The 16203-nt window shown below is 50.5% G+C and overlaps 1 protein-coding gene across 4 annotated transcripts in view; it reads right to left on the bottom strand.

Annotated features, from left to right (window-relative positions):
* TBL1X (transducin beta like 1 X-linked) overlaps positions 1-13030 on the bottom strand; it is a 234292-nt gene extending 221262 nt beyond the window's left edge. Inside the window, exon 1 of one of the 4 annotated variants that reach the window (XM_043571099.1) lies at positions 12928-13030. The gene's annotated coding sequence lies outside the window, so the exon portion shown is untranslated. Of the gene's footprint in view, positions 1-11121; positions 11243-12927 lie in introns of those variants that run through there. The other 3 variants (XM_043571098.1, XM_043571100.1, XM_043571096.1) reach the window with 3 other exon arrangements.
* Between the last annotated feature and the right edge of the window lie 3173 nt (positions 13031-16203).

Raw genomic sequence — 16203 nt, 5'->3', positions numbered from 1 at the left:
TTTATAAACAGAATTAAGTGATTATGAAAACACTGCAGAGTCATGAAATGCGTAAAAAGCACAGCACGCACCTGCAGCGGAGATTCTGTCATCTGGTTCTAAAGCATGAATATTTTTTCAGCTTTTAAAACACACAAAATCCGGTAGATCCAAGCATGCACATATACACACACACTCTGGCAGCTAAAGCCAGAGGGGGGAATACATCTGTGTCCGGGGACCCATTCAGCAATGTCTAAATGTTCTTTCATTGCACATCCTAATCAGCGAAAAAGTTTCTAACGTGTGCCCCCAACTCACGTAATTTATTTATTAACTATACACAGCACTCAACCAATTACTACATGCATTTTTCACAGACCACAAAAACAGACATCTTCTAAGTATCAAGACACACAGAACGTGGACATTTTCAGTTTCTTCCTACGCCCTAATAAATCTCGCTGTGCACCTGCCCAGAGAACATGAAGTCGACTTGGGGAGGGCACTTTGGGAATTAAAACCTAACACTGCCCCCAACAAAATGTGGAGATTACTGGTTTCAAGGAAATGTACTCAGAAGCCCATGAAATTTATCAGAGACTCCCATGAAATTTATAAGGCAACTCTAATCTCCAAAGGCCTCTCACCTTGTTCTCATCTGGTCTACAATCATTTCTGTCATGCACTAGACACGTAAGATCATTAATTCTTATTTTCATCAACTTCAGAGCTGGGTGTACCTCCAATGTTGTTTCTCTTGGCGAGGGCTTTTCGAAATCATTTTGCTACAAATCCCTGGAAATGGTTGAAATTGGCACAGAATCACCCCTGCGTCTTAGAAACAAACCGAATGGGTATTTTCTCATAACCAAGTTAAAAGTTAAACCAAATCATGTCTCCCAGACTGATCTGTGACTGTCAGGAGCTGGCCATCACTGTTGTCAAGTCAGTAACTGTGAATGCTTGAGTCTTTACCAACACGAGTTGGCATTAAAGCTGTGTGGGTCTCAAGTGCCTGATAAGATTCTGCTGGAAAAAGAACCTAAGGCAGGGACCCAAGTTTAATCCGTTCCCCACACGAACCAAATGGTAGAGACATCAATTCTCAACTCAACTGCTTTTATCAAATACAACGTACCACTCTGCAACCACCTGGAACCCTACTTTTTTACAACCGCCTGGAACTTTATCAGTGCTGGGAATTAGGTTTGCATACGGATGCAACAGCCTTCTGCACGGCATGACTTCGGTGACAGACTTCCTGTCCACGGTCTCGTTTCTCCTCTTCAAATGGATGTCAAGATTACAAGACAACTGGAGGAACAGCGCTGACCCGGTTAAGACTAAGTACTCCCTGCAACGCACCAGAACAGAGATCACTGCTCAGGGGTGCTGAATTTTTCTCCACTTCTTATGACCACTGATACGGTCCTACAGTATTAAAGCTTTTGTTATTTCTGATTTAATAAAATAGCATCGCATATAGTAAGCTTCTTTTTGTCCACATTTCCACCTACTGGGATATTCAAACAAGCGGAAACGTTTGCAGAACAGAACAATGCCAGAACTGAACCATACCAGATATTTGCACAGACTCTTGATCATAGGGAGAAATGCAGCGCTGTGAGAAATGAAGTGTCCCCTTAAACTCACTCCAACTTGGGTGATGCTGGTTACCTAGTTCTCAGTAGACTTTAGGAAAGTTTTCAATTTCTTAGAAAGTGGGAAGGTAATCAGGCCGGGGGCGGGGGGAGCCCTTAACACCTCCCTCTGCGTCTGCACTCCCGTGGAGATTGATGGGAAAGTGCTCCACGATGGCCATCTAGGGTCATATTCTGGGTTCCAGGTTCCAGGGAAGCAACGAAGAAAACACACTTTCTTCAGAGCCTTCTGGCTACATCCACCAGAGGGGGGAAGGGGGAATCACAAGAATTCAAAGCAGACAAAGTTTTCAAGGAATAAACACTGTGAATTTTACCATAAGCATTGTTTGTGCTTTACAATGTCTCTTGAGATTGGGAAACTACAAAACCCACACAAATTATTCAGAGTCACCCAACAGCCCAACATATTTTCTGATTTGATGTGTACTGTGTTAAGCAAAATATATAACTGAGTTATCAATGTTAAGTCAAAATCACCTATTTCGCTAGTGGATAGAGTGACAGTCAAAGCAGGGGACATAAACAAACACCAGTTTACTTATACTTTTTAACATAATCCTTAACCATTCTTTTAAAAAAAAATGGGGTAGGGGCGCCTGGGTGGCTCAGTCGGTTGGGCGTCTGCCTTCGGCTCAGGTCATGATCTCATGGTTTGTGAGTTTGAGCCCGAGTCAGGCTCCATGCTGTCAGGCTCCATGGAACCTACTTGGGATTCTCTCTCTCCCTCTCTCTCTACCCCTCCCCTGCTCACGTGTGCACGTGCTCTCGCTCTCTCTCAAAATAAACACTTTTTTTAAGTTTTAAGAAGATAGCTGCCCCAACACAGGAGTAATATCCGTTTTCCAAATTAAAATCTCCCCACAAGATAGAAGTCTCAAGATCAGCTCACCTGCGCTCTGACTCCACCTCTAGAGGTGAGGACGCGCACAGGTTTTAAATGATGTCACACAAGCAGGCGGACCACCCAGGGCAGGATCTGGCCAAAGCCAAACACCAAGCCCATTCCTCTAGAAAACATGCCATCTCCTATTAGACCACAAAAACTGAAATTACAGCCTAAAGCACAGGTCAACAACTACAGACACGCACAGACATAGGAATTCATTTTATTTCTACAACAAAGTGACGCAAATACAACTATATTTTTAGCTTTTCTTTTCCAATTACTACCCCCATTGGCAAAAAACGCAACAACTCCACGCGTGGGTCTTGTTTTTTGAAACTGAAGACAGGACTTTATAACTCACTGATACAGTTCACATACTAAGCGTGTTTGGGGGGTGAGGCAGAAATAGTCAGGAAACGTTTTTCTGAAAGTGCATCAGAAAACATCCCATTTCGACTCATCTGGCGGCGAGGACTAACCAGTACAAGAAAAGAGCAGAAGATCTTTGGCTGCCCCAACAAGACACCTGGTATCCTTACTCCGTGGCTTCCTACAAATATTTTTTAAAAAAAAAATTTTTTTTTTTAACGTTTATTTATTTTTGGCACAGAGAGAGACAGAGCATGAACGGGGGAGGGGCAGAGAGAGAGGGAGACACAGAATCGGAAGCAGGCTCCAGGCTCTGAGCCATCAGCCCAGAGCCCGACGCGGGGCTCAAACTCACGAACCGCGAGATCGTGACCTGAGCCGAAGTCGGACGCTCAACCGACTGAGCCACCCAGGCGCCCCCAAATATTAAGAAGCAGTAAGGGTTTCTTCTCCCTGCTTTCGATAATACCCACAGTGCAAACCCTGCTGTTCTGAGGCAAACACATAGGCCCATGTGTGCAAAAGTGTGAAGTTCATGTGCCATCAGAGAGAAACACAAAGGAAGGTGCTGGGAGAGTGGAAGGGTTTTCCATAAGGCATCTGATCCAGAGTTGAAACGCAATTACCAAGACCCAGTGGGCAGAGCTGTTGGGTGAGCACTTCAGTTAGTGGTGGGGGGCCGGGTGACTATGGAGGGAAGCACCACAAGTGCCTTTGGGGTGATAGACTTGTACCGTACCCATCTTTTGGTGTTGGTTACACAAAGCTACGCGTGTAGCGAAATTCACAAAACTGTACACAGGAAGAGAGGATAATCAATCTTGTAGAATGATACGAAAAATTAAATATAAAGACATATATATAAGCAGCAGTGAAATTTAACTTAAGGTGGGGAGGGGGTGGGGAGGAAGAGATAAGAAAGAGGAAGCAAGCGCTGGAGACCATCATAACTAATAAAGATGCATTTGCACACCCAATTCCCAACCTCGGAGTGGAGGAAGGTATCGGCAGGCGGGGCTCCAGGCAGGGTAATAATCCTATCTCCTTTAATGCCACAAGCCTGAGAAATAGATTCTATTTTCTCTCTCTCTAAATGAGAAAACTAATGCTAGAGAAAGAAACTGATCTGCCCAAAGAGGCGGGCAGCGCAAGGCAAGCTGTCCACAGACGAAGCTCCCCCCACAGCTGCGTCACCTGACCCAGGGCCACCAAGGGCCCAGAAGACACCCGTGCAGGCCAGGCCCGGTGCTCCTCTGGGGTCACTGGCGGGCTCTGGATGACCAGACACGCAGCAGGACCGGACTCTAGACACTAACAGGGCACCTCTTCCAGGGGATCCTTGGAAAATGTAGATCCATGTCTGGCTGCCCCGGTTTGTGAAGTTTGAGAGTCAGAGAAGGGATGGACACAGAGGCAGCACCGAGTCCCGAGAGCGGCCGAAACTTCACTCACTCGCCCCCACGCTCACGAGCTTCTGCACAGCCTGTAGTACTGGGATAACTTCAACTCCAGGGTGACCCCCATGTCACTGCATAAACACGAGACAGGTGCCATTTTTTCCACAATAAGTAGCGTCAGTACACAGAAGCTGATCCAAAGTAAGACCTAGCAAATGCACGACATCCATAGAATCAAGAGGAAAAAGTCCAGAAACACGCCTTCAAGAAACACCTGCATCTGGGGTCTCTGAACTCCTGGTGTTGAGGCGGAGCTTGGGCAACGACACGACATGACACGACACCGCACACACACACACACACACACACACACACACACACACGGCCCTCCTGGTCTTTTCATTCCATCTTCGAAGTGCACTCAGCCTGTCTCCTCTTCCCCTGTGAGCACTGCAAACTTCCTGTCTCAATCTGCCAAAGGATGTAATTCACTTCCTAACAGATTCCCAAAATGGACAGGTGTACCTTGAGAACACAGAACGTGACGGGCGCCTGGGTGGCTCAGTCGGTTAAGCATCCGACTCTTCACTTCGGCTCAGATCGTGATCTCATACAGGGTTCATGAGTCGAGCCCCACACAGGCCTCTGTGCTGGCAGTGCAGAGCCTGCTTGGGATTCCCTCTCTCTGCCCTCCCCAGCTTGCACTCTCTCAAAATAAAAACCTAAAAACAAACAAAGAAAAAAAGGGAACACAGAACTTGATACACAGGTTTTTCTTGGTACCCACCTTCCCCCCGCCCCCTACTCTTTCTCCAACAGGATTGTATGCTGTTTAATCCAGGGTTGGTGTCCCCACCTGGGCACCACTGGCATTTGGGTGCCCATCATTCCTCATGGTGGGGACTGTCCTGTGCAATGTAGGCTATTCGGCAGCATCCACAGACCGCCCCCCCCTCCCCGCCCCTGCAGATGCCAGGAGCACCACCATGCCCTTCCCCCAAGCCGTGACAACTGAAAACGTGTCTAGACATTGCCAAACACCTTTGAAAGTAGGAGGCTGAAATGCCCTGAGAACCGTGAGTTCATTCAAGATCCTAGAGCTGAGGGCTCCAAGCCCAGTTCCCATAAAGCATCCCCTGCCTTCACCTCAGAAGACGTTCCTTTCTTTTGCACCTGTGTATCATCCCATCGCCACCTCTGCTCCCGTCTGCCAAGAACAAACATAAGCAAAAGAAATGGCACCCGGCTTCCTCTGCGAAATTAAAAAACATCTTTGCCAGTGTATTAACTTTAAATTTGCCCCAATTTTGTCTTTTTTTACTGGGTTCCAGGACACGTCTGCAGTCTTCACTCACAGCAGATTCTCAATAAGCATTTAACAGCAGCGATATGGGGACAAACCTGTCCACTCAAGTGAACACAACCATGTATTTCTTTTAATGTTTATTTATTTTTGTGAGAGAGTGCGAGCAGGGAAGGGGCAGACAGAGAGGGGGACAGAGGACCCAAAGTGGGTTCTGTGCTGACAAGAGCGAGACCAATGTGGGGCTGGAACCCCTGAACCACAAAATCACGACCTGAGCCAGATGCTCAACCGACTGAGCCACCCAGGGGCCCCAAGTGAACACGACCGTCTTTAGTCAAGTTCCCTGCACCCTGGTCACAAAGCCACCCTGGGAAGCGAATTCCTTGATGGCTGGGTTTTTCCCCTGAGGTTTTGAACTCATTTTGTCAGATGAGGCTCTCTTTGCCTACATAAACATGTTGACTTCGCCAGTCCCTTCCCACATCCAGTTTTTATTTTGGCTTTGTTGCGTCTCATCTGGCCGATCTGGCCAGCGTAGTTTGGTCAAACCCCAGGGAAAGGATGTGGGGCGTGGGGGAAGGCCGAGGAGGGCAAGACCCGAGGGGGAAACTCACATCCAGTCTCCCACTCAAGAGGTCAGTTACTTCCTTCAATACTAAAAATAGTTGGCGGGGGGGGGGGGGGGGGGGGGGGGGGGGGGGTAGTTTATCTCCAAGTTACAAAAAAAAGTGTTTAGAAAATGACTTTAGCTGTGTCTCCCTCTCTCTCTGCCCCTCCCCCGTTCATGCTCTGTCTCTCTCTGTCCCAAAAAATAAATAAACGTTGAAAAAAAAAATTAAAAAAAAAAGAAAAAAGAAAATGACTTTAGCCTTGCTTCCCAATTGAAACTATATTTTAAAAGTCTTTAGGGGCAGGGTGCCTGGGTGGCTCAGTCAGTTGAGAGTCAGACTTCAGCTCAGGTCCTGATCTTCTGGTTCATGAGTTAGAGCCTGACAGCGAGGAGCCTGCTTGGGATTTCTTCTCCATCTCTGTCTCTCATTCTCTCCCTGCCCCTCTCCACTTGTGAATAAGTGCTTCCTCTAGGGGGAAAAAAAAAAAAAAAAAAAAAACTTTAAAAAATAAAAGTCTTTTTTTTTAAATTATTTTTTAACATTTACTTTTGAAAGAGCGCTAGCGGGGGTGGGGGGCAGGGAGACAGGGAGACACAGAATCTGAAACAGGCTCCAGGCTCCAAGTTGTCAGCACAGAGCCCGACTCGCAGCTCGAACTCAGGGCTCAAACTCGTGAACCGCGAGATGACCTGAGCTGAAGTCAGATTCTCAACCGACTGAGCCACCCAGGTACCCCTATAAACAAAAGTCTTCAGGGGTGAAAGGCCAACAACTTATTCTATGTTCCACGTGTTTTTTTTTTTTAAGAGGGGAAGAGAGGGCAAATGCCAGGATTAGGAAACCACCGCTGAGACAGCATCCTGTCGCACCAAAGAGCCATCGGGGCTGCGGTCTAGGCTAGATCGGCCTGCCAGTGCCTCGTGCGCAGACCCCAGGAATCCAGAACCCCCAGCGGGAAGTAGGCAGGGGGCAGCCCCAGGTGAGCTGAGCTGAGCTGCTCACCGGCCCACCAGGTAACTGAGAATCAGAAGGCTTCTGTGGGCTTGGCCTCCTCCTGCGTAGACCCTTCTCCCACCTCTGGAAGACAATCAGGGACATCCTAGGTATTTGTAAGTACTTTCTGCCAAAAGCTGACGGGTCAAGCCAGAGCCCTGAAGAAACAAAAATAAGCGAGTACAAATGGCAGAAAGGTGATCTGGGAAGTCACCTCTCTCTCTGGCAGACACAAAATTGGTTTTCCCCCCACCCTCATTTACAAATAAAATTTCTAGCCAATTACTATAAAAAATACAAAGAGCTGTGCAAAGATCACAGCAACTAATAAAAATAACATCCTGACTCAGGGACCTGGTGTACAGGAAACAGCTAGTACTCAGCCATTAAAAAAAAAAAAAAAAAATACTCTGACGATTGTGAAATCTCACTCTGTTGGAAGGATTCCTTATCTGCCTTTTTAATACGGAAGATTTTGACCTCAAGAGACTGAACCTCAAAACTAAGACTTATCACGGGGGTGGGGGGCTGAAAGCCTGTGGTATCCACAGCAAACAGAGGCTAAAACACATCACACATGGCCGCACCTTCAATCACCCACACAGGGCCTCACCGATGCTGACAAGTTGGGCTCCACCATCCCAAGGACAGTCCCCACCATTCGCTTAGGCAGGCATCTTGGGGCCTGGCTAATGGCTATACCTTTCTTCAGGTGGGAAAAAGGATGCACAGAGATGAGAGGCTACCCGCCTCACCCAAGGTTAAACACTCAGTGGGAGACTCGGGCTTGCGTTCCGGTTTTCTAATTCAGAACTGGTCCAAAGCACCTCAATCCAAAATTGCTGTCAATTTCAGATCAAGATTCCATTCACTGGGGGTGCCTGGCTGGCTCAGTTGGTAGAGCGTTCGACTCTTGATCCCAGGGGGTGAATTCAAGCCCCACATTGGGCATGAAGCCTACTTTAAAAAAAAAAAAAAAAAAAGAAAAGAAATAACAATCCATTCACTGAAATCACTTTCCTGGGTAAATCATAGCTGAAATGGGTCTTTCATTTTTTTTAAAAGGTTTATCTGTGAATTATTTCAAATTTTAACAACCTCTCCCCTCCCCCTACGTAAAGTACACCAACTTTTATCAATATTTCCTTGCAGTAACTATAGAGTAGCACCCTCTAAGAAAACTTTCCGCATGTCCTGTGCTGTCTCATATAGTGGTCACTGGCCACAGGCATCTACCAAGCATGTGAGTTATCGCTACAGGAACTCAACAGAATTGTTTATTTTATTTAGTTTTAATTAATTTGAATCTAAATATTCACATGTGGCTAGTGCTTACTATACTGGACAGTGAAACCATAGAAAGCAGTCCCTCCGCTGTGGTCGATGTTTCTTGACACACTGGAGCCCCTGGGCCTGTATCTCTGAACAGATTTCAATGTACGTTCTCGCTCGTGAATGCGTGCATGTCATTTAAGGAACTTTAGGTCTCCAAATGTGAAAATTCGTGCTAGGTAAACAGGAAAACAGGAACTCCAAGCATAAGAGCTGGGCTTCAAGAATCAGACAATCCTTCCTCCCCTAAATGTTAGCAACTCAGTGTCCCCTACAGCAGGATGACAAGAAGTACCACACACAGGGCATCAAGTGCCTGTAAAATCCTCAGTGCGTGGCCTTCAAGTAACGTGTAGACAATTATTCGATTTGCACAACAGGAACAACTAAAATTTACAGGCAACTTTATAGTTTCCAGAAAACATACACACACACGTTCTTTCTTTCTCTCCCTCCCAGCACTCAATGAGCACCAGGATTTCAAGTCTCAGTTCTGCACACATAGAAAGGACACTCGGAAAAGTTGCAGACCTTCAAGGTCAGCAGCAGAGTGTTAAGAGGGTGGACCCTTTCGCTACTTCAAGCCAAATGGGGACATAGGCTGGTTTCTAGCCAAGCAAGGTGTCCTGACAGAGCTGGGTCCAAGGGCTCTGTCCACCTCTCTTCAGGCTCTGGAGCCCACTGAACCCCTCCTAAGGGCCCATTCAGGCAAACTCCTGACGGAGAAGTTTGCCCATTCAGGCAAATATCACCCGGAGGAGGGAGCCCGAAGTTCCCACAGGTAGGGATGAGATTCAACACTAACCTCGACAGCACCTGCGCACCATCCTTCCCCAACCCCCTAACACATGCAAACATTCAGGAGCACTGAGGTTTGGGAAATTTAAATGGGGGTGTTGATAATTACTGGACCGACCAAGCTGCGGATAAAAGCAGAAAGAAAAGCCAATCCCAGAGGATCCACTGACACTGGCCCCACAGGGCACGCCACCAAACAAAATACCCAAAATCTCCCATTTTTGTCCCACAGATGCACATTTCATTTAAGAGCTGGAATCTCCTTAAGGGCCATTTTAACAACTGGGTCAAACGATGAACTTCAACTTTTATCCCTGGATTAGTTATCCAGCTGGGTGGTTTTCCAGGACGATCTGCAGCACATGCGAAACGTTAACATCCTTTAAAACTAAAGTGTCATCTCGACGTCTTAATTGTGCCAAACTCAACATTCTTGCCTACGCCCCCCCCCCCCATCATGTCTTTTCCAAGAATGACTAGTTGTAAACTTTTCATAAAATCGTCAAGAGCCATTTGCTACCCGGAAACCAACGCTCGGGACCTGAGGAGGGCTCTCCCCCGTCTCAGTTAGAGTCCCGCCCCTCCCCTTCCAGGTTAAACTAGGGACTCAGGCGGCACTTAGGGAGAAAAACAGCCAGAAGTCGGGTAAAGCCACATGTGACAATGCAAACCAGAAACAGTCGAGGATGCGATAGCAAGCGAGTTTTTGTTTCTTTCTGGGTTCTGCTCCACAAAATTACCGACTAAGAGGAGGAAAACACACACACACACACACCACCGACTCTAACTTTGTGGAATTTCCAGGGCAGTTGGCTCGGAGAATGCCAGGCCGTGCAGAGAGTCCGGGCCGAGGCCTGACCGCGCGCGCAGGCGACGCACGTGAAGTCCAGGCCCTACCCGAGCGCGGGCGGGCCTCTAGCGACCCCAAATTGTCATATACCAGACGGTCACCCACACCCGAAGGCACACCCCCACGCCGTTCCGAGCACCGCCCCCCCATAGGGATAGTCCCCATGGAGTGCACAGCTCAACACACTGAAGGGGGGCCACCCCTCCACCCCCTACCCCTCCCGTCCCCCACCCCCCCCCACCCCCCGCCGCCGAGCCCGGGAGCAACAGGTCTGCACCCTCTCCAGGCCGCACTCGGCAGACCCCGCCTGACCAAGGGCGCCCCCCGCCCTCCACCCACCGATGTCGCCCCTAGCCAGGTCCCCTCGCTCGGGCCGGGGAGCTCCCGACTTCCTTGACAGTTTCTGCCTCTCGGAAACTGAGCGGCCGCCGGGCCCGCGCCGCCGCCTCGCCCGCCACTCACTCCACCGCGCGCCGCCGCGCTTCCAGCCGGTCCCGGGCGGGCTGGCCGGCGCCCGGGGATGAATGGGGCGCCCCTCCCCCACGGGGGGATCCCGCGGCGGCGCAGGTTCGCCCCGCCAGCCCCAGAAGACACAGACAAAGAGGCGCCGGGGGACAGCCCGAGCGCTTCCCCAAACTTACCGGCCGCCTCCCCTCCCCAAACAGAGCCCCCGCACCCCCCGCGCGCCAGCCTCCGCCCGCCCCCGACGCGCCGGCACTTTGGGGAGCGGCCACATCGGGGTATTGTTCAGCCTGCAGGGAGCGCGCCGCACCCCTGCCCGAGCCCCGGGGACAGTTGGGGACCTGCCCCTCCAGAGCCCCGGCGGCGGGCGGAGCGTGCGGGCGCCCCGAGCCGCCCGCCAGCACCCCCCCCCCACCGGAGAAGTTTGCGCCCCCTGCCCCGCGCCCGGCCGGCCGAGCCCCGCGCACTCACCTCGCCGCCGGCAGCGCAACTTGTGGCGGCGCCGCCGCGCTCCGAGCCTCCCTGCCGCCGGCCGTCGCCGAGCCCGGGCCGTGCCGCGGCCGAGGAGGGCCCGGCGCCCCGGAGCAGCCTCGCGCCGCCCCCGGGCCGCCCCCGCCCCGCCGCCGCGAGTCCCCGAGAGGCGCGGGCGCTGGAAAGTTTCGGGTGCCGAATGGCGGCCGAGGGCGCTGCGGCGGCGGCGGGGCGGGGGCGCTGGCGGCTCCTCGCTCCCGAGAGCGGAGAGTGGGGGGGGCTGGGGCGGGAGCGGCGGCGGCGGCGGCGGCGGCGAGAGAGGGCGGGACGGCGGGAGGGACCGGCACGGGCAGTGACCTCCGCCGGGGCGGGGGAACGGCCGCCAGCGCGCCGACCCCGGCCGGGAGGACTGCCAGGGGGGCCGCCTCCGCCGCCCCCTCCCCCCAAGGCCAGGGCCCCGGGGGGGGGGGACGGGGGTGGGAAGGGGAGCGCGCCCCAACCCCCCCCCAGCCCGTCCCCTCCCCCACGGGCGGGGGAGGGGAACCCGCGTCCATTCGGCCCCGCCCCTGAGCCCTGGGGGGGGCCCAGTCCCAAGCCTGCCCCTCCCCCACGGCCGGGGGAGGGGCCTCCAGGGCCGCCCCTCCCCCCACGCTGAAGGGGGTGAGAGTCCGCGCCCCCACGCAGCTTCTAGAGAGGCCGGGCGTCCCAATCCGGCCCCTCCCTCACGATGGGGGAACCTGCGACCCTACACCGCCCTCAAGTCTAAACTCTGCCCTCGCCCCCACGCCTAGGGTGGGTGAGGGGAACCCGGGCCTCTCCCTTTCCCAGTGGCCTCCCTGGGAGATGAAGGGAACACGGGCCTACCCCCACGCAGTCCTATTCCCAAACCCAGCCTTTCCCCCACTACCCAGAGGGTACAGGAATCCGGGCCACCACCCCCGCGGTTTCCAGGGGGGAGGGGAACCCAAGCCACTGCTAGTGTGTTACCCTCCCCCACCTCAAAGCAGCAGCTACTCAGCTACCCTAACAGCCCCCTGCAACCTGCCCGAGGGTGCATCTCTCTCAAAACCGGCGGCTTAGAGGACACCCCAAAAGCCTCTTCCCCCTCCCAAAAAAGTGGGGGCTCAGGCGGAGCCTCGACCTTTGCAAAACACCTCCCGGGAAAATCCAGAAATGCTCGTGGAGAAAGAAACTCAGACACACGAAGGTGGAGGCCAGGACCTCGGGTGTGGGGGCCTCTGGAGTTGGGGGTACCTGGGCCCTGGGGCCTTCTCACTCCCGACCCCCACCCCACCCCACCCCACCCCACCCATAGGCTTTGCAAAGGGTTTTACGTTGCTGAGGCTTACTTGGCCCAGCCCCAGTTCATTAAAGTCCCCAGAGCTCCTTCCTCCCCTCCAGTTTGGAGACCCCTGACCACCACCCGCGTCCCTTAATTCAATTAATCAGATAACCGCGCCCACCACCCAGTACTTCGGGGTCTGCTTTGTTGAATATTTTAAGATAAGTTTGCCCCTCCCTTTGGGGTATAAAGAGCTTTGCGCTAAGAGCTCAGTACACTCAGCATTTTAAACCGTAACCTCACTTGCTCCTTTCTGGGACACTGGACCATTTGTTGTTCAGGTTGTAGGCGCGGGGGGACTAGGGAGGGGGGGGCGCCGGAGGTGAGTTTTTAAGGGGCTGGACCTCCATCAAAAAGGCGGACCTAAAAATCACCCGGCCAAATATTGCTGTCAAACGTCAATGATGTAAAACGACTGTTGCAACACCATTATTAGAGCACATCAATAAAAAATACACACTTACACAGTCTCCATAATTGTGAATCAGCAGAATAGATTGGGTCTTATTATGTATCAGTTGCCAATCAAGGCCCCCCAAAAGGACGTGGTGGGGCCTTCCCTTGAGCCTGCCCTTCGTTGCTCCCCGGCTCCCTGGGCTTGTGCGGACTGATGCTGAGGTATTACATGCAATCGAAAAACCAAGGGTGCAATTGAAAGCCCGAGCAAGCTCATGATGCAACCCTGCCCGGGTTACACGTGCTTCCCTTCCCCCACAGCCTGCTGGTGGGAGCGCTGCGTTTTTTCCGCCTGTAGGGTCACATTGTGGTTGATTGATTCTCCTTTCGCCTTGCTCAGTCATTCAGATTTGGAAAGTAAATAACAAGTTGACATCATTACAGCTCTCGGCTTTACGGGGACGCGGCCCTCGGCTACCGCACACTCTCGAGTAGCCGCGCAGCCAAACGAGCCCTCTGGCTTGCTGGGCCTGCCTGTCGTTGGTTGCTTGGAAATTCCGAACTAAACCTGGTGAAAAGTCCTCTTTGTATGTTTTGATTAGTTGGCAGGTGCCAATCATTTAAAGTACAGGAAAGTGGTGGAAATCCTCCAAACTATGACCGGTGTTAACCAATTTTCACAGCTGGTCTTCGGTAACTAACAAAGCAAGCGGGCTCAGAATCCATCTTGTCTCTTTGGTAACATCCCAAAGGTCTTCTTGTAAGTGAGGAGCCTAGCTTATTTTAGGACCCCTCAGGGACTTTGTAAGACCTCAGACAGGAAAATAGACCGCCTACGTTTATCATGATAAACTGATACTCCCCTATCTGAAATACCAGAGGGGTGGTAGGTAGGTGGCAAATTAGGACTATTTTATTCGATGTGTTTTGCAGTTTTTTTCAAATGTGCGTCCTATATGGTGGGAGGAAACAAGGAAAACAGGAAATAAACTAGAGCGGGAGAGGAGTTATTGCCTTGTGATAAAGTGAAGGTATATTGGGGGGAGGGAGGGGAGCTGTGAGCAGCAGTGATTCCAGCAGGTATCCAGGGCGCAAGATCTATATTCCAAACAATTATTTTTGGTTGCTGACTGGAGGTTGCTGACAAGAGTCTGCTTGCCCCAAATGCTATCCGTATTCCCCCCCCCCCAAAACAGCAGACAAAATTTTCATTAAAAGGCAGGAGAAGCCAACCCAGATAGGCTGAACTAATTTGGCAAAGGAGCAGAGGCATTTTAATGGAGAAAGAATATCCTTTTTAACAAATGGTTCTAGAGAATTGGACATCCATATGCAAAAAAATAGTAGTAATAATCTAGCCAGAGACCTTATGCTTTTCACAAAAACTGACTCAAAATGAATCATACGTCTAAATGTAAAAAGCAAAACTATAAAACTTCTAGGAGATAACATAGGAGAAAATCTACGTGACCTTGAGATTAGCAATGAGTTTTTTGTTTTTATTTTAATTTTTTAATGTTTATTTTTGAGAAAGAGAGAGGATGAATGAGAGAGAGGGGAAGAGAGAGAGGGAGACACAGAATCCGAAGCAGGCTCCAGACTCTGTGCTGTCAGCAGAGCCTGACGTGGGGCTTGAGCTCACGAACTGGGAGATCGTGACCTGAGCCTAAGTCAGATGCTCAACTGACTGAGCCACCCAGGCACCCCAAGGAATGAGTTTTTAGATACAACATCCAAAACATGACCCATGAAAGAAAAAAATTGGTAAGCCGAACTTCATCAAATTCTAAAACATCTGCTCTACAAATCCACTGTTAAGAGAATGAAAAGACAAGTGATAGACTGGGAGAAAATATTTGCAAAATCCATATCTAATAAAGGATTGTGTCCAAGATATACAAAGAACTCTCAGAGCTCAACAACAAGAAAACAACCTAATTTTAAAATGGCAACATATCTGGAGATCTCTCACCACAGAGATAATACGAATGGAAAATAAGCATATGAAAAGATGCTGACATATATCACTAGGAAATTGCACATTAAAAAAAAAATACCCTTGGGGCGCCTGGGTGGCTCAGTCGGTTGAGCCTCCGACTTCGCTCAGGTCACGATCTCACAGTCCGTGAGTTCGAGCCCCGCATCAGGCTCTGTGCTGACAGCTCAGAGCCTGGAGCCTGCCTCAGATTCTGTGTCTCCCTCTCTCTCTGGCCCTCCCCTCGTTCATGCTCTGTCTCTCTCTGTCTCAAAAATAAATAAATGTTTAAAAAAAATTTACAAAAAAAAAATACCCTCATACATCTATTAAAGTCACCCCCTCGACCCAAAAAATGACAACACCAAATGCTAACAGGTTGAGAAACAACAGGAACTTTTATGCATTGAGGGTGAAATGCAAAATGGTAAGGCCACCTTGGAAGGCAATTTAGTGTTTTCCAAATGCTAGACATAGTCTTACCGTATAATCCAACAATTGTGCTCCTAAGCATTTACCCAACTACGTAGAAAACTTATGTCTACACAAAAGGGCACCATACACCATGGGAACTCATAATCTGCAAATACTAAAAGCAGCCAGGATGCCCTTCAGTTGCTGAATGGATAAGAGGAACTGTGGAACAGCCTTACAACGGAATATTCTTCAGCAATAAAAAGAAATGAGCTATCAAGCCTTGAAAAGACATGGAGGGACTTCGTGAACATATTACTACGTGGAAGAAGCTGCTCTGAAAAGGCTTCACGCTATATGATTCCAACTCAGTAACACTCCGGAAAAGGCGAAACTGAAAAGATCTGTGGATGCCAGGGGTTCTGGGGATGAATGGGGAGGGGTAGACAGGTGCAGCACAGGGCATTTTGGGGGCAGTAAAACTATTCCATATTGTAACAGAGCATCCACAGTATTTTACATTTGTCCAAACACTGAGAACTACACGACACAGAGTGAACTCTAATGTTCTGAACTCTAAACTGTGGGTTTCATCGGGGCTCCCAGGTGGCTCGGTCGGTGAAGCATCCAGCTCTTGATCTCACCTCAGGTCATGATCTCAAGGTTTGTGGGATAGAGCCCCACATCGGGCTCTGCACGGACAGCTTGGAGCCTGCTTAGAATTCTCTCTCCCTCTCTCTCTCTGCCCCTCCCCCGCCGGCTCTCTATCTCTCAAAACAAATACGATACGTAAAAAAAAAAAAAAAAAGTAACGGGGCACCTGGGTGGCTTAGTTGGTCAAGTGTCCGACTTCAGCTCAGGTTATGATCTCGCAGTTCATGGGTTCGAGCCCCATGTCTGGCTCTGTGCCGACAGCTCAGAGCCTGGAGCCTGCTTCGGGTTCTGTGTCTCCCTC

This window comes from Prionailurus bengalensis, chromosome X (genome assembly GCF_016509475.1).
Source record: "Prionailurus bengalensis isolate Pbe53 chromosome X, Fcat_Pben_1.1_paternal_pri, whole genome shotgun sequence".
Classification (NCBI taxonomy): domain Eukaryota; kingdom Metazoa; phylum Chordata; class Mammalia; order Carnivora; family Felidae; genus Prionailurus; species Prionailurus bengalensis.
This window is presented reverse-complemented; position numbering and strand designations above follow the sequence as displayed.